Source organism: Rhineura floridana, chromosome 5, assembly GCF_030035675.1.
Source record: "Rhineura floridana isolate rRhiFlo1 chromosome 5, rRhiFlo1.hap2, whole genome shotgun sequence".
Classification (NCBI taxonomy): domain Eukaryota; kingdom Metazoa; phylum Chordata; class Lepidosauria; order Squamata; family Rhineuridae; genus Rhineura; species Rhineura floridana.
The window spans coordinates 147,859,726-147,885,712 of record NC_084484.1 but is presented as its reverse complement, the minus strand read 5'-3'; the positions used below and the strand labels follow the sequence as shown (position 1 = coordinate 147,885,712).

At 41.8% G+C, this 25,987-nt stretch overlaps 1 protein-coding gene across 3 annotated transcripts in view; it reads right to left on the bottom strand.

Moving 5' to 3' along the window:
* The window catches only part of LOC133385416 (galactosylgalactosylxylosylprotein 3-beta-glucuronosyltransferase 1-like), a 94,896-nt gene that overhangs the window by 36,970 nt on the left and 31,939 nt on the right, over positions 1 to 25,987 (bottom strand). For 2 of the 3 annotated variants that reach the window (XM_061628386.1, XM_061628388.1), the window contains exons 2-3: positions 13,965 to 14,091; positions 2,563 to 2,828 (exon numbers count right to left, since the gene is read on the bottom strand). The gene's annotated coding sequence lies outside the window, so the exon portion shown is untranslated. The remainder of the gene's footprint in view (positions 1 to 2,562; positions 2,829 to 13,964; positions 14,092 to 25,987) is intronic. The other variant, XM_061628387.1, reaches the window with a different exon arrangement.

Below are 25,987 nucleotides of genomic sequence, written 5' to 3'. Positions count from 1 at the left end.
TGTTGTGATGTGTCCTTCCCTGGCTCTCCGTGTCAGGTTCCTACCTGCTCGTGGTGCCTGTCTCTAGGCACCACCAGGGACTCCACCAGTCCGGACCGCTCTCTCTTATGGTTTCTCTCCCCGCTCTAGCACAGATCTCAACAGATCCCCCTGCTAGGCAACCACCAGTAACGTCCCAATACTAGTATTCCCAGAGACTCTGAATACTGGTATTGTTATTCTCTTCACCGCTGCCACCATTTGTTACAGTTTCCCTTCAGCCTTGGTCATTACCTTACCCTCCCTTCTGGTCTGTGAAACCCCAGCCAAGGATCAGGCCTTTGGTAAACCAAATTAAGTATTTATTACAGATAACAAAGCTAACAAGATTAACAAGATTTCTTCTTAAGGCACATAAGCATATGGTTTTACTCAATACTAATCCGAACTCCACCTCCCTCCTGGCAAACAACTCTCTAAACCCCACCAAGCAACCCACTTCTCCCCCCCGATTCCACTCTCACTCTTCCTTTTATACATTCAGCCATTTTAAAAACTCAGCCAATCATCTCGCATTCTACTGCCCATTCACTCCCCCTCCTCTTTCACTCCACTTACCATGTATCTTCTAAAACAACACTTACCATATATACATTAATATAGGAACATCACAAGTGTTTACACAGACTGACCTGCTGCTTTACTCTCTCCTTCCTGGTAAGCAGTAGCAGGTCAGCTCTTGGTAGGTTAGGTGAGAGCCGCTACCCCGCCACGCCATCTGCTACTGCAGATGGCTGAAAGTCATGGTCATTGTTGATAAACCCAACCTGAGTAATTTGTTTAGCATCTCAAAGAGAACCTTTCCCCTTTCAATGACCACAGGGCAAACAGCCACTCCATCAGGAGACATGAGCCTGTGTAGCATAACTGCAACATTCTGGTGTTATTTTCTAGTTGTTGAATTTTTTTTCTACCCCACCCTTTCCCTCACAAACACGAAAGTCACAATCCACAATAAAATGCAATGAATTAGAATGAAAGTACATGCAGTAAGCTATGTAAAGAAAGCCATTTCTGCTGAAAGTCTGCAGAAACAAGTTAACCTTTGAGCTGCTGTCTGAACACACACAATGTGTGTGTGCACTGCATGTGTGTGTGTGATAACTGGATCTCTAAAGAGAGTTGTTATTCTGGGCCTGTTTTTTCTTCAAACACTAAATACTTAGGATTCCCATCTTACTTATTCTGTACTTGTGCTATCTCAATACCTGCATGAGAGACAAACCTGCCGCAAATGCAGTTTTCTTCCCCACTCTACGAAAAAGCTCTGATGTATAGGGTTGTCAGGCTCAGGGCCTAAGACTTATCCTGTATCTTTAAGAGAAGAGAAAGTCAGCCAAGTGCAGGTGTTCTTGCAACACTGTAATGGGGAAGGGAGAATTCCACCTTGTGGTTTTTCCCATTACAGTGTTGCAAGAACACCTGCACTTGGTTTCTCTTCTACTAAAGATACAGGATCAGTCTCAGGCTATGAACTTGGCAACCCTACTGCTGTAGCCTTTTTGACTGTCATAGAGTTGTCAAAAGGCCTGCTTGCCAGTGGTGTCAAGAACCCAGCACTTCTATTGAACTTTCAGCTCTATGTGGAAACAAGCAGTGGGATTTCCCTTCTAATGCTTAGATTTCCATATCGGTTCCATAACTACATTCATAGTCAGTGGCAGAGGAACAAAAACTGTTTCTGCAACTGTTAAGGTATTCCAGAAATGTATTTTAGAGTTAGCCTAGCAAAAGCAGAACTTCTGAAGCAGAAGCTGTGGGAGCAGAGTTGGTAGGTAGAGACCGAGAATTGGGATGGTGTAGAATATTCACAAAATCGGATTTGGTATAGAATTCTGGGATAACCTGCAAGTTCGTCTCATCGAACAGGCTCCCACTTTGTGTGTGTGTGTTCGTGGCTGTTAGCATCACTGTTTTTTTTAATCCGCGGCAAGAATTACATAATTATTTACATAATTAATTTTGTAATCTGCTGCTGCATACATTATACAAATGTACAGCAGGATAAGGAGTAATAGGAAATTATATAATTTTTCAGAAAAAATAATGGAAAAAAGAGAACTGCGAATTATGATAACTAGTGGAACACAATTTATAGTGAATAGGAACTGGCAGCCTATTTGACAAATTGAGAAAAGGAATGGAATCAGAGAGTGAACCCCATCCCAGCAGAGCAGTGATGTCATAATCCTATCAGCCAATCGGGCATTTTCAGTCTCTCTCCACGATTGCAGTTTTCAGTTAAAGTACATTTTTATGAAAACTACAGACATTCCTAGATTCCAGCTCTCATCATCGCTTACCATTAGCCATGCTGACTGGGGCTGATGGGAGTTGGAGTCCAACAATGTCTGAAGGGCCACAGGTTCCCCATCCCTGAGCTACAGCTATGGTTCCCCGCTCAATATCTAACTTGACAGCACACTGAATTCTAAAATTTAGAAGAAATCCCCATTAATAATGCGGGACTCTTTCCCTTGCTAGGCATGCACCCTTTATCAGCCATGCTACAAAATCACTCACCAGTTATCTGTCACAGCGGGGGGCATGCCTTGACACCAATGGCTTTGAGGAACAGAGTCTAGCTGGCAGATGTTTAGCCTCCTGGCCTTCCAAGGGATCTGCTGAGGGCTGGTGACCTCTGAGATTTTCCTCAGGTGCTGAATGTATACATTTGGCACTTCCTTGCAGGCCTTCTTCCACATTCCTGTCTGTCAAGGAGGGACTGTGCTTTCTTTGGAGGCCTAAGCAGACACAGTCCTCATTAGCCAAGGAGAAAGATTTCTCACCTGCTTAGAAGAAATGTGATTATGGGCATTCTTGATACAAAAAGTACAACTACAAGTATTTCAATAGAAAGCTGATTCACGTACATACCATGCACTTTCTTGAGTCTCTGTTGTTCAAGAGTCATACCTTACCAAAGACAATTTCAGCATCCTTTAAAAAAATTACAAGTTGCTGCTAAAGGTTTTTTTTTTGCCTCTCTATCTTCTTTTCTCTCGAGCGCCAAATCTTTTCTCATTAGCAACATGCTCCTAGAACTGTGGTACTCATAGTAATCTATATGTATCCTTGCCAGTGCAGGTAAATTATTCACTAATAGGCAAAAAACCTTGCAGTTTAGGAACATACCTATAGCCAACATATCTTTATCAAACTTTAAAAAGCAGGAAAATTGGGCAGCTATAGTGAATGCACCTGGGGAGCAGGAGACCTGACCTCCTCTCTGAGATATTGTACTACTCTACAAATTTGTCAAAATGCAAACACAATTTGGGTTGGTCTTTCACAGTCCAATCCACTTCCTATGTAGCTTGGAAGAATTTGGTAATGTGCCTCTGAGCATATGGTGTGTGGTGGCAACACCTGCAATCAGCCCAAATAACAGAAACAAGACATGTGCTGTGCTGATCTTGTTCTAGCAGGGAGGAAGCGACAATATTAAAACAGTTGCTATAGTTCAAATAGTCACTTTAAATATGTTTGATTTACTTTGCAATTTTAGTGAAGTTTCCTATAGGAAATCATTTTTACTGGAGGGAAGAGGAAGAGGGAAGGAGAGAAAGAAAGAGGAGAGGGAAAGGAGGAGAAAGGCAGGTCTGCTCATTTGCATGCTTGTTGAATTCAGTGGGATTTACTCTCATGCAATCAAGGCTAGGATAGGTAAAACTGGCCATGGGGGAGGAGGAGGGGGAGGGGAGAGTAGAAGGAAGGGGGGAGAGGGGAGCGGAAGGAGGGGAGGGGTGAAAGAAGAGGGAGGGGAGGGGCAAAAGGAAAGGGAGGAGAAGGGGAGAGCAGGTTTGATCATTTGCATGCTTATAGGATTTACTCCCATGCAATCATGTTTAGGATAGGTAAAACTGACCATGACGGAGGAGGGGAAGGGAAGGGGCAAGAGGGAGGGAATAGGAGGGAGCAGAAGGGGAAGGGTGGTTTGATCATTTGCATGCTTTTTGAGTTCAGTGGGATTTACTTCTGTGCTATCATGCTTGAAATGGAAATGGACTGCCTTCAAATCGATTCCGACTTATGGTGACCCTATGAATAGGGTTTTCATGGTAGGCAGTATTCAGAGGTGGTTTTAACATTGCCTTCCTCTGAGGCTGAGAGGCAGTGACTGGCCCAAGGTCACCCAGTGAGTTTCATGGCTGTGTGGGGATTTGAACCCTGGTCTCCCAGGTTGTAGTCCAACACTCTAACCACTACATCACACTGGCTCTCTGTAATCATGCTTAGGATAGGTGAAACTGATCTGGGGGAGGAAGGGGAGGGGATGAGATTGCATGGACGGGCACTAGGCAGAGGGGAAGCCCCTTTCCAAAAGGAAAACACTGTGAATAGTACCATTCTTTTCAGGGTTTCCCCCACCTTTTTATTCTAGAGCAGGCACATATAGCCTCCCACTCAAATTGAAACCAAAGCTGTCCCTCGTCACATCCACACCAGATCTTTATTTCACTTTAGACAGTCAGGGCTTCTCCCAAACAATCCTGGAAAGTGTATTTAGTGAAGGGTGCTGAGAGTTGCTAGGAGATGCCCTGTTCCCCTCACAGAGCTTCAATCAGAGCAGCTGACTATTAAACCACCCTGGCCACTGGAGCTCTGTCAGGGGGATAGGAGGCTCTTCTCAGCACCCTTCACAGACTACATTTCCCAGGATTCTTTAGGGGAAGCCATGACTGTCTAAAGTGAAATAAAGGTCTGGTGTGGGTGTGACCCCGATTAGGCAATCTAAGCAATTGTCAGTCTGGCTTTTAGAACACTGGCAGTTGGTTCTTACTGAGCTTGCCTGACATTATAATAGACTTCAATGTAAAAGTTCTTAAATTAATTAAAAATCAGGCAGGCATTTTTAAACTTTTAAATTGCAGAAGATGAAGGTCAGAATATGGGGCAAGGTCAGAAATAGGATTGCAGGTACTCTGTGAACAAGGCTGATTTTTAAGTAATTTCAACAGATTATGAGAACCCTGACAGAAAAAAGTCCAAAAGGGGTCTGGTTTTCCCCTCTTTTTACACTTTGAATTCTCGATTCTCTCTATTTTGTGTATCACCATGAAAATTTAGAGGGTTGTTAAGCAAGCATCTCTGAGTTCAGGGCTATAAGGTTTTGTAAGGTTTTGTTTTGAAATATGAGCTTATGGGAAGCATCATAATGGCATGGGGGTATTTTCAATTTAACACTATGGAATGTGAAAAATCCATGCTGATTATAGTATACAGCCACTCTTGTGGCTGTAAAATTGTTGCTTGAGCCTTGGGTATAATATTTCTACAACCCAGAATGAGAGTGGCCGTTTGTGCTGCAGTGTCACATAGCTGGCTCATGTTCAGTTTGTTCTTCGCTATGAGTCCAATCATCTTTGTCTTAATTTGCACTGTTAGTTTTCTTTCCAATGCTTAATTAGTGTTGTTTCCCTTGTTTACAGTGACACTTAAGAAAAACCAAGTATTGTCATCATCAGCTTAGCTCTCCAGTCAGTTGCAATAATTTTGTATTTTTAGTCCATCATATCAAAACGATGTTCTAAATAGGAGTGAGAGTGCTTTCATAGGGCATAAAACCATAGCATGTTTTGCCAGCATGTTTCCATCCCTTGAAAATCCTGTTCGATCAGACCCAAAGGCCCATCTAGCCCAGCATTCAGTTTTCACAGTGGCCAACCGGATGCCTACTGCTTCTGATGCTGGAGGTAGTATAAGGTCATCATGACTAGTAGCTACTGATAGCTTTATTCTCCATGAATTTGTCTAACCCCCTTTAAAGCCATCCAAGTACTTCCCTTTGTCTGTTCTGAATCTTCCAACATTCAGCATCACTGGATTCTAGTATTATGAGAGAGGGAGAAATCCCTCCCTCTACCCATTTTCTCCATGCATTTTATACACCTTAAGATCAGTTCTGAGTGCACAGCGTATGCCGTACCACCCCTAATATTCCAGTTAAAAACCTGGGAATGGGTCAGTATCAGGAGAAGTTTTGACAGCCCTGTAACCAGGGAGGAAAGGGAAATGAGTGCACACACACCCCAGGAGTTTTTGAAAATTATCTTTTTAATTTGTGACATGACAGACAATGATAGCCTCCATTTAAAGAATGATAGCTTGTTTCAAGAACAGAAGCAATTTAAGAATAGGATCCTCTGAAAAATTCAGTGTTAGCATGTACTTTCGTTTAGTGTAAAATATTTTTTAATAAAAAGACATTTTATAGCCAGTGTTGGTTAATAGGGTTTTATAAGGGTGTTCCCCTGTACATGCTCAGTATGAACCTGTTGTAAGAGAAGGTTAAGTGGAGAGGATGGTTGAATTGAATATTGGGTGAAGTCAGGCAGAGAGGGCTGGTTGGAAAAGGGCAGTTAAGAATGTGGCTGTGTGAGGGACAAAAAAGGACTGGAGATGGTCTGGGGCAAATGGGTGCATCGCCCCCCTAGCGCTCTGCTTTATGGGCCCTCCAAGATATTTTTGGAAAATTACCTTTTTAATTTGTGACATGACAGACCATGGCATCCTCCATTTGAAGATTGACAGCTTATTTTAAGAACAGGAGCAATTCAAGAATTGAATCCTCTGAAAAATTCAGTGAATAAGGCAGAGCTTGCAAAAGTTACTTTTTTAAACTACAACTCCCATCAGCCCAATCCAGTGGCCATGCTGGCTGGGGCTGATGGGAGTTGTAATTTTAAAAAGTAACTTTTCCAAGCTCTGGAATAAGGCAGAGTGAGTGCACAACAAAAGCCGTATCTGGAAGAGCCCCCAAACGTCTGCTCACTCAAGACTTACTCTGATTGAGGGTGGATTTTTTGTGATCACAATCACTGTATAATTACTTAAATGATCCTGAAAAAAACAGAGTATATAGTAACATGACCCTTGAAGAGTTAAATATTAGAACTTTGTATTATGGGCTCGAGTTAGATTCCACCCATTGCACTTTTCTTGGTCTGCTTTTCAGTTTCAGTTGTTGCAGGCAGCAATAACGAAGCGTGCTTGTTTGCCAGCAGAAGTAAGAGTTTGTTTATTCTGCAGTTATTATGATAAGCAGGGCTGTGGAGTTGGTACGCCAAACCTTCGACTCCGACTCCTCTATTTTTCTACTGTCCGACTCCGACTCCACCCAAAATTGCTTCCAACTCCACAGCCCTGGAAAGGGCTGTAAATGTCTCTTTAAATTGGAAGCTCTCATAGGAGCATTTTTATCGCTGCCTGAATATGCGCTGATCTTGTCATCACAGCATTTGTCTTCATCTGGGTCCTGTGTCATACACTGACACACAAAATGTTTTCCATCTTGAGTTATGGTGAAATGCTCAACTACAGCTGACTTCATGGGAAGCTTCTTTGACATTTTGAATTTATATTTTAAATATTTTGTCAATCAAGTCGGAGTCGGTACATTTCTACCAACTCCACTCAAAATTGCTTCCGACTCCATGACTCCGACTCCACAGCCCTGATGATAAGTAGAGCAGAATTGTGTGCTTTTGCTAAAGGGTTAAAAAAAAGATAACTTAAAGTGAACTGGAAAAAAATCTACACTACATTACCCTTTACTCTTGTAAAGCACTCGCTAAACTCAGAATCACAGTGGCTATTTTCTTCTTGTTGCTTCTTGAGTACTTGATGGCAAAGGATGAAAACAGCTCTACAGGAAGAGAAACACTGCTATGCACACTACAGTTAGCTGGCTGGCTAGCCACCTAGGCTGTAATTCAGGTCTAGTTTCTGATTTTCCCATGTTTGGTTCTAACTTGGATCAATCAGCCTCAGCGACTTTGAGCGACACACAAGCATTTAGCAAAGTTGGTTTTTCTTGCAACAGCTGCAGCTGTTCTAAAGTATGCTTTTTAGGTGCTATGCATTTTTGTACTCTCTGAAAAGGTTATTGTGAACCTTCAATTTAGAAATCTTTCTTATATGTTTATAAGCTTTCTTCTACATTTTTAAAAGTTTCCAAAAGGAAGTCTATTATGAAGTAAATATTTGACAAAGTTAAGGACTCAGTCTTACTGACTTCAATTAGAATTTTATGCATATTATTCTCAGCACCACTCTCCCTGAATGCTTGACTATGAGGGCTGTAGCTCAGTGGCAGAGCATCTGCCTTGCAGAAGGTTCCAGGTTCAATCCCCAGCATCTCCAGGTAGGGCTGGGAGATACTCCCTGCCTGAAACCCTGGAGAGCCATTTTCAGTCAGCGTAGACAATCCTGAGCTAAATGGACCAAGAGTCTGACTCAGTACAAGGGAGCTTCCTAGAAATGTGGCTGCCCTGTCTAAGGAAGGTTGGCTACCGGGCTGGATTTTGATACTTAACAATGGTGTTCTGCAAAACTGAAGTAACTTTTGTTAGGCATTTGGAAGAACTGTGGAAGCAGTGACATACAGTAAAAACTGATGAATGGAAAACAATTAATGTAAATTAGATTCTGGGAAATGTAGGAAATGACTAAAGAATTAAATGCTACAGGGAAAGATCCACAGCTGCCAGGGGAAAATGCTTTTGTGTGTGTGTTAAAATATATCAGGAACAAAAGAAATCTGAACAATGTTATACCGTGTTCTCATTACTGGAAGCAGAGGGCAAAACGGTTAATAGAGAGCAGAGAAAGCAGTTCTGTTTAAAACAGTTTCCCAGATTAATTATGGAAAGAAGTAGGATGATGCATTCATACCTCATAATGATGATGAAGTACTTCCTATTCCAACTGTATCAAGGGATTGTTGTTATATATAGGGGCAAACAGATTTAAATGAGCTGGCCTGGACAACTTGTTCCAAACCATATTCTGAATCTCTGAATACAACACCCTCACAGAAAAGAGCCAGTAAACAACAATTTCACCTGGTACTTTTACTTTTACTTGCAAAGATTTGCATCACTGAGATCATGCTACTTGTTAACATTATACTATCAACTGGAGTTATCCCTTTAATTAACATGGTGCCAGATTCATAATGTCTGAATGCACTAGACACATTCTTTGCTCAGGAGCAATTAAATAATGGCAGCCAGCTGCTGCCTTTCTTTGACCTTTTCATATTCTACAGACTTTCAAAATTACGGTTTTAAAAGTACACCTATAGGATGTAAAGGTTGTATGCAATGAATCAATGTTTGAAAGCACATTGTGTAAGTATACTTGTTGGGTAGATAGGATTGTTTGCATTTGGGTGGCTACTTACAGATAGCCCCAAAACTGAAACTGCATCAATGACAAAGAAGACAAAAAGGGGACACTGATTTGCATAAATAGGCTATGTTAAATTAGAAATAATTACTATAATTTAAATCAGGGATTCCCAAACTATGGTCTATGGACTGCAAGAGGTCCATGAGCTTCATTCAGGTGGTTCACAACATGTCTGCATTAAATACTCATTTAAATTTTTAATTGTACTTTATTGCTTCTTTTATTTCTTATATTGTAATTTTATTACAATTTGAATTCTACAGAATGCAAATGTAATACAATAAAATACAATAGAAAAAATAAAAGAAGCAATAAAAATACAATTAAAAAATCATACAGCTTCTAGCACAGCGCAATACCATTGCTACAATAGGTAGAAAAATCATTTAGTCCACCAAGACTATCAGCAGTTTTCAAGTGGTCTGTAGGGTAAACATTTTGGGAACTGTAAATGAAGATTGTGAATGCCCAAAGAGATTCTGAAAGCTAGAATCAGAAATAAGTTATCATCAATTCCTGTTCCCTTTTATAACCTTATTCTTTTCTGAAGTTTCCTCTTCTCGACTCCCAAATCTGTTAATACCTGTTTCGGCCTTTAGTCCTAAATGCCTAAAACAATGTTCACTGGCTGAATGATAGATGCCTTCAATATGCTGCCTGTAAGATTCTTGAGCCGATTTCCAATTATACATCTTTCTCTTTAATTTCAGCCATCAATCTTCCTTTTTCCTTTCATATAGAGATATCCAAAGCAGAACTTCCTAATTAAAAGTTTGAGATCCAGCCTTAAATCAGAAATGTCACCTTTAACTTAAATGCTCCTGCGGTCAACACAACCAGCTAATAATTGTATATGTGAGTTATGTGTTCATTGGTATAAGGATAAGTTAAACAAGGATAGGTAACCTGTGGAGCTCCAGATGTATTGGACGACAGTTCCCATCATCTCTGCCCAATGGCCATGCTGGCTGGGGCTGATGGAAGTTGAATGAAGTCCAACATCATTTGGAGGGCAACAGATTCCCCATCACTGTGTCAAAGGAAGACAAGATCTTGGTTTCAAGTAAAAAAAAAGTAAAGTAAATACAATTCTGTAATTTTTCAAAAGAGAAAAAAGTAGAAAACCTTGGAATCAGCACCCTTTTAAAGACTTTTATTAGTGCAAACATGCATGCTTTAGAGCTGTCATTATTCACATTTCAGTCCATATTTTTACATGTTAAATCTGAGTTGAAATTAGATTTGCACTGAATCTAGAGAATAGCCATCTACATGTGTGCAGAGGAGCCCTATGGAAATGTTTAGAGATGAACTTTCCATTTCATATCCTACACTGGCCAGGTTCATTTGAAAGAGTAAAATATAAAAAGGAATTATAGGGGAATTAGATCTTAACCAGAAGAAAAGGTACAGATTTTGCTGCCTGAGGTGAAGGACAAGATGGCACTCCCCTCCAATTCTATGTTCAGAAGGTATCCAGATTTAGGCTGTGAACACACTAGTTGCCTACAACAAAGCATTTCAGTTTGCCATACCTGGAGGGGGAATGGGTTGATCTGCCGATCAACTCCAAAATTTCTATTAAAAAAATGCACTCAGGCTGATCCCACCAGATTTTACAGTAAAAAGGGGCAGGGTTTGATTAGTGTTATGTGCCCCCATTTTCAGAAAAGAGAGGTGGAGATGCACTGGAACTGGCAGAACAGTAAGTGTGTCTCTACCCTTAATCTCATTTTACCATTGCTGATGGGACAGCCTCTTTCACTACACATGAGGACAGCAGTCTAGCTCAGGGAGGTGCAGGCTAGGGTGTGAGAGACACACCACGCTGCTCTCCAACAACTTGCCACTGCTTCCCACCCCAAAGCATCTGCTGCCACCTCAGTCACGATAAAGCTAGTCCTAATGCCTGCATGAGTTTGTGGACAATGCATGTTGTCTGGCTGAAATGAATAGGATTAGCAACATGGCTGATATGTGGAGAAAATGGTCTTATGCCCACTCTATTGTTCATGTTTGTATTTAAAACTTATCACCTTTGCTTACCTGACTATAAATACATAATGAAGTGGTGACAGCTTAACCCACTTAACACCGCTGAAAGAGAAGCAGAGAAGTGATTTCCTTAAGGGTCCTGCTGGATGTGACACCATTCATGCAACTGGTACCTACATGAATCAGCTTTTATATTATATTATATACAAAATAGATTTGTGGTTTTTTTAAAGCCAACTCTATTTTTACTATTTTTTCCTTGTATAAGGGGACAAACACTCCCCTCCCAAAAGGAGCCACAGAATCATAATGCAGGGCAAATGTATATGCCTGAATGTTGACAGAAACAATTCATATCTCTTATTGTCATGACCCCAGAGTCCAGCAATTATCAGGATACCAAGTTGGAATCTAAAATATCACCAGCTAAGAAATCAGACTGGGTGCCTGGCTCTGATGCTAGTTAACAGGGGACCAGTGAACCTGCTCTTCTAGGTAGGAATGCACTGAACCAAATGGAACAGCACCAGAGCCCATAGAACTGCAACCAGCACCCCCATCAGTACCTTCCCCAGAACTTTAGGATCTGAGTGCTTCCCTCATTACCTTGCCAGCTCAAGTGCACCAGGTAGGAGGCCATGGAATGCAGAAGTGACTGTCTTGTGGCCAGAGAGTTGGCCCTTTCAGAGATTCTAGTTCTCCAAAAGGAGATGGAGACTAGGAAAGCTGGACTGGAGGCAGCAGCTCAAAAGGCTTCTGTTCACTTCCAACCCTTGTGAGAACAAGTTGCTCACTAAGAGCTCTCCATGGTGCTGTGACAACCAATCTGCCTTGGCCTTTTTGGCTCTTCTGCAGGACCAGAACAGGGGACTTGTCAAGACCCCTCCAAAGATGAACATTTTGCAAGCTACGTACATGTGTCCAAAACTCTTTATTGCTTTTAGTACAATGTCTAGCTGAAGTTTTTAACACATGAAATGAATGGGTACCATCTTTCCATGAAGGAATCTGACTACACAAGACCACTGGCTACATGCATTTGCTGAGCTAAGTTGTCCATGAAATCCAGTTTTCATAGTCGTTGCTTTCCAACTGCTAGCTATTTCCATTCTGGCTATCTAAATGGAATTAGCAGGTGCAGAGGGAGATGACTGGGATTCAGACCCTGATGGTGGTGTGGAAATGGGCTTTAAACCTCTAACTGCTGCTGAGGTCACAAACTGGATCAGGCCCACAATATTTGCATTGGAAGGAGGCCTCCCATTTACAGCAAAGCACATTTACAAAGAGCACAGGTATGGGCGGCCCAAGCTGTGACAGGCAAAGGGCTAAAGCCCCTCTTTTTACCCCACCCCCATCCCCAGGTTGCTAATAAGGAGCATTCCCTAGCACCTCCTTTTTTTAAAAAAAACATTCATGCAGTTGCTACATGCGTGAATGGTGTTATGGAAGTATGCAGAGATACTCAGCGGTCTGAGCTGTGTGTGTGCCAGTGTGTGTATTTACCTAAGTAGCAGGCCTTTACCCTGCAGTTAAATCACTGAGACTTAATACTTAGTAAAATAAGAAAAACTACTTTATTTATAGAAATACATAGTAGATAGGAAAGGGATAACTAGTTCTAACTAACTAACTAAGTTGAAGTCGCAATGCCCAGACATGGGAGTTGCCCTCATGGCTCAGGAGAGAACAAAAACAAAGGTGTGTCCTCTCTCTTGGACAGTTGAAGAAGACAAAGGAGGGGCAGGTCAGCTTCCCTGAGCATATCAGTTTACAAGGGAAGGAAGCTAGGCAGAGAAGAGCACAGGTAAAGGTAGGCAAGCCTAGCCAGCTGGAGGACCCTAACTCTATCTTCCTTCTGGAATACAAACAACGTAACTCCAAACAGGAGTTGCTGTTGCCCCACTTCTAACAAATAGTGTCTAGTCTGGCCTTTAAGGAAGTCACTTCTCTGTTTCTACTTCAACAGTAGCAAGGCCAAATGACACCTCAAACTTGATACTATAGGTGCAGACGGGGGATGGGGACAGTATATCCTTGTAGGAAAGGTGGTGCATGGGGAGGCTTTCTCTTTCCTCCCCAGTGTGATTAGAGCCAAAAAATCCGCTCCCCATGGCTAGACTTATGAAAAACCTTTTTAGCTGTGTAGGGGGAGTGATTTTAGTTCTAATTACATTGGAAAAGGAAGAGCTAAGCCTCCCCTCCCTGAAGGGATCCCCTGACACATAGTTATAATATAGCTTTATGTTATGTATCTAAGAAACCTGTAGTTTGGCCTTCAATTGGCAATGAGTTTAGGTTGTAGCTGTTTTATCACATGTTTATAGCCAGGTAGGTAATGATGCTAAGAAAGAAATGCAAAGATTGCTAAGAGACGGGGGCTGTAAACATACTAGTTGCTGGATCAAAGCATTTCCACTAGCCGCACCTGTAGGGGAAATGGGTTTATCTGCCGATCAGTTGCGAAATCTCTTAGAAGCAAATTAAAAAACAACACTCAAGCGGTTCCCACCGGGTTCTGCAGGGAAAAGGGACAAAAGAGTTTGAGTAGCATTGTATCCCCTGTTTTTCAGGAGAGAGAGGTAGAGACACACTGGAACCGGCAGAACAGTTAATGTGTTTTCTACCTTTAGAATAAGACTGTTTTTTCCATGCACCAGGCACGTCGCCGGTGTGCACATCAGTGTGGAGTTTGGAGGGGAAATTAAAAGTTATTTGGTTGGTGAGATACTCACATATAAAGTGTCCTTCAGTTACCTTTAATGTAAAATGATAAGCACGAACTGCAGTCCAGGAATGCATTGGGGGCCAGCCTTTCTACATTTCTTACATCCTCATAAGGAGAACCAAATCTTCAAGAACCTAAGGGAAGAAAAGCGAGGCAGGGATGTTTAATAAATACTTTATTTATTTATTTATTTATTTATTTATTTATTATTTGATTTATATTTATATTCACTAATAGGCAAAAAACCTTGTGGTTTAAGAATGTACCTATAGCCCACAGATATTTCTACCAAACTTTAAAAAGCAGAGAAATTGGGCAGCTATAGTGAATGCACCAGGGGAGCAGGAGACCTGAACTCCTCTATGAGATATTGTACTGCCCTACAAAGTTGTCAAAATGCAAACACAATTTGGGTTGGTCTTTCACAGTCCAATCCACTTGCTGTTTAGCTTGGAAGAATTTGGTAACATGTGCCTCTGAGCACATGGTGAGTGGTGGCAACACCTGCCAACTCCAAAGATGGAGAATTATATTTTTGTATGTTTGTTGGTGTTCTTCTTACTTTGCTTCTTTCCTGTGTTACTACTGTTTCTACAGAGAATCTAAACTAGAAAATTTTATTTCCCTCATTATTCATCCTAGAAATCTGTGTCAAATTTATTTTTATTAATTTCAAAGCCTTTTTATTGGTCAATGTCGTATGATGGTGAAGATAGCCTTTTTGTTTCAAACTGGAGGTTATGGTCTATTTCTATTTTGGATGCATTAACAGTTGGACCTGAAACTGCAGTTTAATGTAAAATCAGACTGATTACAATATGCTGCTACTTTAGCAATGACTCTAGTTGTTGGAAAAAAGAGGATGCATGTTTTCAGCCTGCTATGTTTAAACCACTTTATTTAAGGCAAGGTGTTCACGGTCAATTAAAAACATAGAGCACACCTAGAATTTTGCTAGAATATATTTCACCTCCCACTGTTTTATCTTGTGCAAATTGTGACACTTCTGTGGTCCACTGGAGACTATTTTGCAGCAGTCAGTGCCATTATTCCACAATTATGTTTGGAGGTTTTTTAGTATAAATTTTGCGAAGTGTTGCTGTACTTCACATATTCATAGAAACAAAAGCAAAAGAAAATGATTTCCTATAGAAAACTTCACTAAAATTGCAAAGTAAATCAGACATATTTAAAGTGACCATCTGAACTATATCAACTGTCTTAATAATGTTGCGTCCTCCCGGCTAAAACAAAATCAGCACAGGACATATCTTCTTTCTATTATTTGGGCTGATTGTTGCCACCACTCACCATATGCTCAGAGGCACATGTTACCAAATTCTTCCAAGCTAAACAGCAAGTGGATTGGACTGTGAAAGACCAACCCAAATTGTGTTTGCATTTTGACAACTTTGTAGGGCAGTACAATATCTCATAGAGGAGTTCAGGTCTCCTGCTCCCCTGGTGTATTCACTATAGCTGCCCAATTTCCCTGCTTTTTAAAGTTTGGTAGAAATATCTGCGGGCTATAGATACATTCTTAAACTGCAAGGTTTTTTGCCTATTAGTGAATTTCCCTGCTTTTTAATCCAGGAGGTAAGAAATGGGATCCTGTGCAAGTTTGCTGAGAATGGATTGATCATTTGCATGCTTATTGAGTTAAGTGGGATTTACACACACACACACCAGGCAATCATGCTTAGGATAGGTGAAACTGACCACGGGGATGGGGAAGGGAGGAGGGGGAGAAGGGAGGGGTGGAAAGGCAGAGGGGAGGACTGAGATGGGAGCAGGCAGGAGAGGGAGGGGAGAAGAAGGACAGATGTGGTTGTTTGCATGTTTATTGAGTTCAGTGGGATTTACTCCCGTGCAATCATGCTTAGGATAGGTAAAAGTGACTGGGGGGGAGGGACAGAGGGCTGGAGTGGGCAGGGAAGGCGGAAGAAGGAAGAGGGGAGGAGGAAGGGAGAGGAAAGGGGAAGGAGGGAAAAGGCAGGTCTGATCATTTGCATGATTATTTAGTTGAATCGTATATACTCCTATGCAATCATGATTAGGATAGGTAAAACTGACCAGGCTGGGCCTGCCAACCAAGACGTCTTCTGTATCTTTCACAGTTGGGCAGGGGGAAGGAACAATTCTACCTTGTGGTTTTTCCCATTACAATGTTGCAAGAACACTGGCACTTGGGTGACTTTCTCTTCTCCTAAAGATACAGGATCAGTCTCAGGCCCTCAACCTGGCAACCCTACCTCCCACCCAAATTTAAAACAAAGCTGTCCCTGGCCACATCCACACCAGACCTCTATTACACTTTGGACAATCATTATTTATTTATTTATTTAGTGTATTTACATACCGCCCCATAGTCGAAGCTCTCTGGGCGGTTTACAATAACTAAAAACATTAAAAACAAATATACAAATTTAAAAGCACATATTTTAAAAACAATTTAAAAGAATTTATCATGGCTTCTCTCAAAGCCATGGCTCAAAGCCAATCATGGCTTCTCTCAAAGAATCCTGGGAAGTGTAGTTAGTGAAGGGTGCTGAGAGTTGCTAGGAGACACCCTGTTCCTCTCACAGACCTTCAATCAGAGTGGCTGACAACCATTCTCTCAGGGGAATAGGAGTCTCCTCTCAGCACCCTTCACAAACTACACTTCCCAGGATTCTTTGAGGGAAGCCATGACTGTCTCAAGTGAAATCAAGTCTGGTGTGTGTGTGGCCCTCTGATTAGCCAAGCCCAGCAGCTGTGAGGCTTTTAGAACACTGACAGTTGCTCCTTACTGAGCATGCCCCGCGTTATAATAGGCTTCCAGCCAAAATTTCTTAAATTAATTAAAAATCAACCAGGCATTTTTTTAACTATTAAACTGCAGTAGATGAAGGTCAGAGTATGAGGCAAGGTCAGTATTAGGATTACAGGTACTCTGTGAACATGGCTGATTTTTAATGAATTTCAACAGATTATGAGAACTCGCAGAAAAAAGTCCAAAAGGGCTCTGAGTTTTTTTCTCTCTTTTTAGACTTTGAACTCTCGATTCTCTCTGACTGTTTTGTGTATCGCCATGAAAATTGACAGGGTTGTTAAGCAAGCGTTTCTGAGTTCAGAACTATACGTTTTGTAAGGTTTTGTTTTGAAATGAGCTTATGGGAAGCCTCAGAATGGCATGGGGGGATATTTTCCATTTAACATTGCGGAATGTGAAAAATCCCCGCTGACTATATAATCCCTCCCAGTAGGAGCCAGGGCGGCAACCAAAAGCACTAAAAACACTTTAAAACAACATAAAAACAGACTTTAAAATATATTTAAACAAAACATCTTTAAAATTTAATTTTTTTAAAAAGCTGTAAAAAATCTTTTTTAAAAAAAGGTTTAAAAACATCTATTTTTTAAAAAAGATTTAAAAACATTAAAAACAGACTCAGACTGGGATAAGATCTCAAAAGGCTTGTTGAAAGTTTTGTTGAAAGATGAAGGTATTTAAATACTTAAATACTTAAAGAAAGTTTTGTCATCCTCATCAAAACCAATTATTTTATATGTGCTACAGAGTGTCTAATTGCAGAAAGATAAAACCTGTTTTCTTTCCTTAATAATTTTGCAAAACGAAACCTTTGAAAGGGACCGTTTAAGTCTTTAAAGAAAATATTTTTATTGCCTTCATTATTAATCACAGTAAAACAAGATTCTTAAACTAATTTAATTATTAATTGCAATTTGTTTATAATCAATTGTTGACCACTGTTTAATAGAAACTTAAAGTTTTGTCACCCTCATCCAAACAAATATTTATGTGCGCCACAGAGTATCTAATAAAACTGGACTTATTCACTGTTTGGCATTTCAAGCTTGTTTAAATCTTTTTGCCATCTTGATGATATTGGATGGGGACCACTTCTGTTGCTATACCTTCCACCCATTGTTTTTCCAAAAGGCAGGCAGGCAGAGATTAGCCTCACAGCCCAATCCTAACCAAGTCTACTAAGAGGTGAGTCCTATTGAACTCAATGGGGTTTACTCACAGGATTGCAGATGTTAATCTTTGTAATGTGGGAATGGTCAGATACAAGGCTGAAGGCATTTTTCACATATAAGAGGTTAAAGTGGTTACTGCTTTAGATTTGTTTCCCACTTGATCGGAAGAGATTTCCCGCTGCCTGCCTTTCTTTATACAGTTGCACAAACCTCCACTGCCAGTTTGTGAAAAATCTGTTGCTGGTGGTGGGTGGAAATGCACCACCATCCGAGGGTTCCTAGAGGCAACCGGCTTATTTGGCATGTGTCCTGATTTGCTTTCACAAAGCTTATGTAGAGGTTAGACTATGTCATGTCTTTATTGAGCATTCATTCTGATTTGTTTATGGAGCAGATAAATTTTATTAAGAGGTGTTTACGTCTTCCCATTAAAGATTAATTCATCCCACACTTTTGAGTGCATTTCCCTGTCCTTTTCCTAATCTCAAAAGTCCATCTTTTTTTTCCTTTTTTTTAAAAAAAGAGGATTTGTTGCACTCAGGTGAAATAATACTTTAATCTACTTTAATTGTGCAAACCTAAATTTCCCAGTATGTGCTTCAGTTCCTCTCAGAAAATAGTGACACTGGTGGCAACTTCTAGCATCGTAGTACTCAAACCAGGCTGGGACTTCTTCGTAGTGAACTGCCCAGGCCTGTAGGTGTTCAGGCCTCAAAGCTGTGGCACATCAGCCCCTGTGATTGGCAGCCTGTATACTGGCCAGGCCTTATGTAAAATATCAGGTTCCTGGGCTTCTGTCCTGGTGTAATCAATAGATAATGACCTTTGCCTACTGCACTTCAGGTCCAACCCTAGTTTAGCACCCTGGCTTGAGTCAAGTTCTAGCACTGGACAGCGAGACTCCTGGGTGTGGATTCACGTCCAACCATGCACAGCTCAGCCCTGACATACTGTACATGTCTTAATGAGTTTTTGTTTTTTAAAAATACAATAGTGCAAGCAAATATCCTGCCTAGTTTCACTTTGAGTGGGCAAAAACAACACTGGGAAATCTGGAAAAACAAAAACAAATGGGACTGTGCTGCTCATAAACACGTGTCTGTCTTAAAATTTAAACATGTTTCTGGCTTAAAATCCATCAGTTAGTGGAGCAAACAAAGTCAGTACTACAAGTCCTGAGAACGGATGAACGGATGGTTAAGCCGCAGTCACATGCATTTTACAGCGTGTGCCAGAAAGGATCTAAGCAGATGTGTGCAAATTAATCCCACACTGATTCAGCACCTAGTAAATATGCACAGAAATGTGCCGCAGCTTCTTGCTCTGTTGCTTCTTTCCCCATCAGCCCACAAATGCCTTGAGAAAGTCCATGCAAATTTCATGAGTCGCTGGTGTTGGAAGATGCAGGCAGAAGGCAGAGCAGAGAGCCTTTCCTCCATTATTAATGAGGCTGACCTCTCTTTAAACAAGCAATGCATGATTCATGCCAATGCGGTGTCTGTGGTGCTTGGCAGCCATTCTTTCTGCTCCCTGAAATTATGAAGAACTTCCAGTTGCTTGTGCCTCCCCCATTCCTTTACATCTCACTTGGGGGAAGGGCCGTAGCTCAGTGGTAGAGCCTCGGCTGTGGATGCAGACAGAGCTTGGGAAAGTTACTTTTTTGAACTACAACTCCCATCAGCCCCAGCCAGCATGGCCACTGCATTGGGCTGATGGGAGTTGTAGTTCAAAAAAGTAACTTTTCCAAGCTCTGGATGCAGAAGGTCCCAGGGTCAATCCTTGACATCTTCAGGTAGGGGTAGGATAGACCCCTGCCTGAAATCCTGGAGGATTTCAGAAATCCTGAAATCCTGCTGCCAGTCAGTGTAGACAATACTGAGCTAGATGGACGAAAGGTCTGACATGGTATAAAAGGCAGCTTCCTCTGTCCCTACTTTCTCAGAACCAACAGATGTTGTGATGTGGTGTCAAGTAATGGGTTCACTTGAAGTTTTCTTTTCACCCTATGAGAACACCTGCCTGTTTCAGAATGCCCAGGGTTTTTTTTTAAGTGCTTCCTTTATGCAATAGAAGATGTGCTCATTAGATTACTGAGTAGGAGTTGTATGCATTCCATATACCTCTTTTGCAGGGTAATTCTCATTATCAGGATATTGTATTTTCCACAGCAGCTACAATATAATGTTTTTATTACTGGGGAAAATGCAGTCATCTCCACTCCTTTGCTAATACGTCAATTGCAATAGTGAATGTTGTGTGGGATGTGATTGTGTTAATGTCATGAATACCTGTTGGAGAGTGCATGTGTGACATCACTGCGATGAGCACAAAAGTTAGGTGATTCTCCACCCACCCACTTGCAATCTTGAAGTGGTAAAGTCCCAGAACAATGTCCCCTCTCCTCCAATAAACATGTAGACCAGTCCTTAAGTGAGTTGAGGTGTATTAGAAAGTCCTGGAAAGTCCTTGTGTAGGAAATATAAAAAAAAAGGTAAAGGTGTCCCCGCACGTAGAGTGCGAGTCGTTTCAGACTCTTAGGGTGACGTCTTGCGACATTTACTAGGCAGACCGTATATATGGGGTGGGATTGCCAGGTCCTTTCCTGGCCTTTCTTTACCCCCCCAGCATATGCCGGGTACTCATTTTACCGACCACGGATGGATGGAAGGCTGAGTGGACCTCGACCCCTTTTACCAGAGATTTGACTTCCTCCTTCCGTTGGAATTGAACTCCAGCCGTGAGCAGAGCTTTGGCTGCGTTACCACCGCTTACCGCTCTGTCCCACGGAAGATCTCGTAGGAAATATAGGCAGCTACAAAAATGGTGTTTGCCCTATGGTAATTTGAATGACAGGGGCTCATGCCTCAACAGCTAGAGGTCTTCTGTATCTTTAAAAGTTGTGCAGGGAGAAGGGAGAATTCCACCTTGTAGTTTTTCCCACTACAGGGTTGCAAGAACACCTGCACTACTCCTAAAGATACAGGATCAGTCTCAAGCCCTGAACCTGGCAACCCTATTTCAAACAGTCATGGCTTCCCCCAAAGACTGCTGAGAACTGTAGTGTGTGAAGGGTGCTGAAAGTTGTCAGGAGACTCCTATTCCCTTCACAGAGCTATAATTCTCAGAGTGATGTAACAATCCCACTTTCCAAGGAACTCTTTGGGGGAAGCCGTGGCTGTTTAAAGTGGTATGAGAGTGCTTTAAACGTATAGTTCTGATGTGGCCACAATTGTGGCTCGTGGTCCAGGAACATCCTTCCAGCATTCTTGCATGCACTGCACTTCATCACCTCCACAATAAAACACGCAGGAAGACAAACAAAATGCAACCCTTCTGGCTTCATCTCAGGTTTATTCTGAACACATCCGTTTATTACCTGGTTTATGAAATTGGTTTTTGGTGGAGAGGCTAAATGAAGCTTGGGGCGGGGGAGAGAAGAAGAAAACAACAATGTTTTTCAGTTTATTGAAGCATTTCACTGAAAGATTTCTATTCTGTAGTTAGGGGATAAAGTCTGCCTACTGAATGGCAGATTGTGTGCACATGTAAGAACTGTAAGGCAAATGTTTTGCATCATCATCATTATTTAAATTTTGATCTTGCCCTTCTTCCCAGAAGGAGCCCTTTAGCAGATGAAGTATACAGGGCCAGCACCAGCCTGCCCTGGGCCAGCAGCTCCGTAGCCCAACATTGATACAAGTGACCCACTTACCTTTTGTGTCGTGTGAATGAAGTGTGTGAACGGTGTGCATGCCTGCCATTGTCAGCTCTGCACCGAGACAGCAGTGCAGGTGGGGGCTGGAAATTCCTGGGTGTTTACCAGGGCAGGAAAGTCCTTAGCTGGCAGCCTGGTCGTAAATCTGCCAGGCTAACAAGGATGAAGCGTGATAAGGGCAAGGCCCTTTCCAAGCTTACGTGCCAAGCCAGAAGTCCAGAAGCGAAGTCAGTAGAGGTCCGGGTTCAATTGCCAAGGAGTCAGTCCAAGATAAGGTTCAGGGAAACTACAAACACACGAAGCCATGCCTGACGTTGTAGTCAGCAACAAGCTGAAGCCAAGGTTTGTCTTTTAAGGAGCAGGTTTGTCAGCAGGTGTGAGCCCTCAGCGTTTTGGCCTTAAGTGGACGGGCCTGCCCCTCTTCTGCCTGACCTTCTGCTGTCTACGTTCTGCAGGTGAGGGGGGAGTATCCTGTTCACTGTCTGCGCCTGGCTGAAGGGCTTCAGCTGTGTCTGGGGTGCTCTGCAGCTGAGGGGGAGAAGGAGCTGAGTTCTCAGGAGTTTTCTCCATTTCTCCTTCTGGGTCTGCTGCTTCTGGGTCTGCTGCTGTTACTCCCGAGTCATCCTCGTCTGATGAGTCCTCCGACGGGGCCATGACAGCCATCAACCAAGATTCCTGGCAGGGCTGGTCCAAGGTCTTTGGTGCCATGGTCTTTTGAATCATATTTTTTATTATTTATTTATTAGATTTATAATCTAATCCAGTAGGAACCCAGGGTGGTAAACAAAAGCACTAAAAACACTCCAAAACATCATAAAAACAGCCTTTAAAATATATCAAAACAAAACATCCTTAAAAACATTAGAATCTAGAATAGGAGAGTTCAAAGGGGCCTATAAGGCCATCAAGTCCAACCCCCTGCTCAATGCAGGAATCCAAATCAAAGCATTCCTGATAGATGGCTGTCCAGATGCCTCTTGAATGCCTCCAGTGTTGGAGAGCCCACTATCTCTGTAGGTAATTTGTTCCATTGTCATATGGCTCTAACAGGACATTTTTCCTGATGTCAAGTCGAAATCTGTTTCCTGCAACTTAAGCCCATTGTTCCATGTCCTGCACTCTGGGATGATAAAGAAGAGATTCCGGTCCTTCTCTGTGTGGCAACATTTCATAAACTTGAAGAGTGCTGTCATATCTCCCCTCAGTCTTCTCTTCTCCAGGCTAACTATGCCCAGTTCTTTCAGTCTCTCCTCATAGGCTTTGTTTCCAGTCCCATGGTCATCCTTGTTGCCCTCCTCTGAACCTGTTCCAGTTTGTCTCCATCCTTCTTGAAGTGCGGTGACCAGAACTGGATGCAGTATTCAAGATGAGGCCTAACCAGTGCTGAATGGAGAGGAACTAATACTTCACATGATTTGGAAACTATACTTCTGTTAATGCAGCCTAAAATAGCATTTGCCTTTTTCGCAGCCACATCGCACTGTTGGCTCATATTCAGCTTGTGATCAATGACAATTCCAAGATCCTTCTCACATGTCGTATTGCTGAGTCAAGTATCCCCCATCTTATAACTGTGCATTTGGTTTCTTTTTCCAAGGTGCAGAGCTTTGCATTTATCCCTGTTGAATTTCATTCTGTTGTTTTCAGCCCAATGCTCCAGCCTATCAAGGTCCCTTTGAATTTTGTTTCTGTCTTCCATGGTACTAGCTATGCCCCCCAATTTTGTTATATTAAAACAAAACATATTTAAAAGCATTTATTTTGAAAAAGCTCTAAAAACAAAAACAAAAAGCTTTTTTGTAGTAAACGTATTAAAATGCAATTCCAACACAGATGCAGACTGGGATGAGGTCTCTACTTAAAAGGCTTGTTGAAAGAGAAAGGTCTTCAGTAGGCACCTAAAAGATAACAGAGATGGGCTCCTGTCTGATATTTAAGGGGAGGGAATTCCAAAGGGTAGGCACCGCTACAGCAGAGAACGGACCTACTGATAAGATGATATCTTCAGGAGGCCCTCACCTGCAGAGTGCAGTGATCAGTTGGGTATATAAGGGGTAAGACGGTCTTTCAGGTATCCTGGTCCCAAGCTGTATAGGGCTTTGTACACCAAAACTAGAATCTCATACCCTCCCATCCTTAGCCTGGATTCCCCACCTTCTCCCATCCCTTCAATTGTGGTGGCTTATCAACAGCTAACAGGGAACCCTTGTTCCATTCTTCATTTTCAACTTCTACAGGGGTTAGCACCCAATGACTTGCACCCAGTTGACTCATGATCACCTTTTTTTAGTTCTATTTTTTAGTAGCACATATAATACACTGAGGCTGAAATCTCATGCACACTTACCTGGGAGTAAGGCCTACTGAACTTACTTCAAAGTAAATATGCATACACTGTTTGTGTAGGAGTTTTCATCTGTGTACTTTAACTATCACTTGTTTGTTCTTTTGCCTTTTTGTATCCCTCAGATTGTTCTAGTGTTACATACTGGTCCCTATGAAGTGCTGTCCTAGGCAGCCATCTAGTGGAAAGGCCATCTCTGCTTATGATGCAAATGGATAATTAGGCTGTGCTACAAAACGCCACTGCAAAAAGGCATGTAGTATATGTGGCATCAAGTCAGTCACAAAACTGGGAAAGTACCACTGACAAGGGGAGGGACGGAAGAAAATCCAGATGCGTTGAATGGGATTTATCCTAGGCCTGATGATACGTATTGGATCAAATCCTTTCTCAGGGACACTGTAAATATAAAAATAGTATTATCCCTAGGTAATGGGATGATAAAATGTAGGATATAATACAGTCTCATAGTCTCCCACTGAATCAATGTGAAACAAAAATTATCAGCTTTCTTTATATATATTACAAAAACAAAATATGTATGAAGAAAAATATCTAGGAAAACCCAATTAAATGTTAAACATCTAAAAATTGGAACAAACCAAAAAAGTTAGAAGCCTCAAAAACTATTTAAAATGATATACAATGCTGCCGGAATAGCAAACATAAGAAAATAAATTGAACAGCACTTTTCATCAAAAGCAAGGGACATGGTAGCCAATCCTGTTGCAAAGAACATCCAAAATGAAACTTTGTCCATAACCGGAAACCATTGACTATGCAGTCAGGTGCTACAAATGGACTCTGGGAATATATGTGTGCATAGCTTTGATGCATAGCTTTTGATGGGTGTGCTGGGAGAAAAATTACTTTTATTTCACAGCCACTCACATTGTGCTCCAGCATGCAGGGTGTACATGTTGTGGGAAGGAGCTTGATCTCATACCACTGCCACCAACGGCTGAACTGCAGCAGAATGCTTTGCATGAACCTGTGCATGTATGCAATCCGCCCTGGGCTCCTACTGGGAGGAAGGGCAGGATATTATTATTGTTGTTGTTAATAATAATACCACCATGCAATCAGTAAAAAAACCCACCAAATTGGATGGATGACATGGGTAGGAATATGAATTTATCCAAATGCCAGTCAGCATCTGTTTGGGCACTGTGAGACGAGGATGCTGGACTAGATGGTCATCACCTGATGCAGCACTCTTCTTATGTTCTTATACAAATCCATGGGTGTTCATTACTTACAAGATTCCATGCATGCACCCAAGGTAAGCACACCTGATTAACATCACACATGTGACCAAGGCTAGTTGTGCCCATGCCCTGTACCCAGAGCTTACTTGCTGGGCAAAGGGCAAAAAACAGCAAGTAGTCTCCTGGTAAAAGTCAATGGACAAAGAGGGTGAAAAACCACATTTTCCTTAGCTGTGAGGGAGCTCTTAACCATGTATCAATATGATGTTTAATGCACTGAAAGCCTATAAAGCAGGACCTGTAGCTCTCCAGATGCTGTTGACTCCAATTTTCATCACCCCCAGCCAGCTTACCCAGTGGTTAGGGATGATGGGTGTTGTAGCCCAACAACCTCTGGGGAGCCAAGCTTGAAGAACACTGGGTCAGATCATGATGAGTGCAAAAATATTTTAGATTGCACCAAGGGTGGACTGGGATCAATAAACAATGGCTGCTCCCCATTGACGGCCAGTGGCTATTTGGATCTGCCTCCAGGGGTTCTGGGCAGGTATTACCTTTGGCCTGGATTTTTTCCCCAGACAGTACAAAGGGTAACCAAGAGTACTGATATCCTACGTTGGTGAAGCAACACAGTCTCTTTCTGGATAACAATACCACAGAAAACAGATGGGTTTTGATGTACGACATCTATATCTATGACTAATCTTGTCACATTTGCACCATTCTGAACTGGGGTAGAATCACTGATCAGCACAACACATTTTTTGAGGGATGACTTT